The 487-nt window shown below is 63.7% G+C and overlaps 1 pseudogene; it reads left to right on the plus strand.

The window, feature by feature from the left end:
* Nucleotides 1–8: 8 nt before the first annotated feature.
* Nucleotides 9–482, plus strand: LOC104916234 (annotated as a pseudogene).
* The last annotated feature ends 5 nt before the right edge of the window (nt 483–487 follow it).

The following is a 487-nucleotide window of genomic DNA, read 5'->3' on the forward strand; positions in this document are numbered from 1 at the left end:
TCGCACGATCCGTCAAGGTCGTGCCCCAGCAGCACGCCTGGGTCAAGGAACGCCTTGGCAAGTACGCGGGCACGCTCACGCCGGGCCTGAACTTCCTCGTGCCCTTCGTGGACCGCGTGGCCTACAAGCACAGCCTCAAGGAAATCCCGCTGGATGTGCCCAGCCAGGTCTGCATCACGCGCGACAACACCCAATTGCAGGTGGACGGCGTGCTGTACTTCCAGGTGACCGACCCGATGCGCGCCTCGTACGGCTCGTCCAACTACATCTCGGCCATCACGCAGCTGGCGCAGACCACGCTGCGCTCGGTGATCGGCAAGATGGAACTGGACCGCACCTTCGAGGAACGCGACGCCATCAACAGCACCATCGTGTCCTCGCTCGACGAGGCCGCGCTGAACTGGGGCGTGAAGGTGCTGCGCTATGAAATCAAGGATTTGACGCCGCCCAACGAGATCCTGCGCTCGATGCAGGCGCAGATCACCGC

The sequence above is a fragment of the Meleagris gallopavo genome, unplaced genomic scaffold (assembly GCF_000146605.3).
Source record: "Meleagris gallopavo isolate NT-WF06-2002-E0010 breed Aviagen turkey brand Nicholas breeding stock unplaced genomic scaffold, Turkey_5.1 ChrUn_random_7180001875888, whole genome shotgun sequence".
In the NCBI taxonomy this organism is placed as follows: domain Eukaryota; kingdom Metazoa; phylum Chordata; class Aves; order Galliformes; family Phasianidae; genus Meleagris; species Meleagris gallopavo.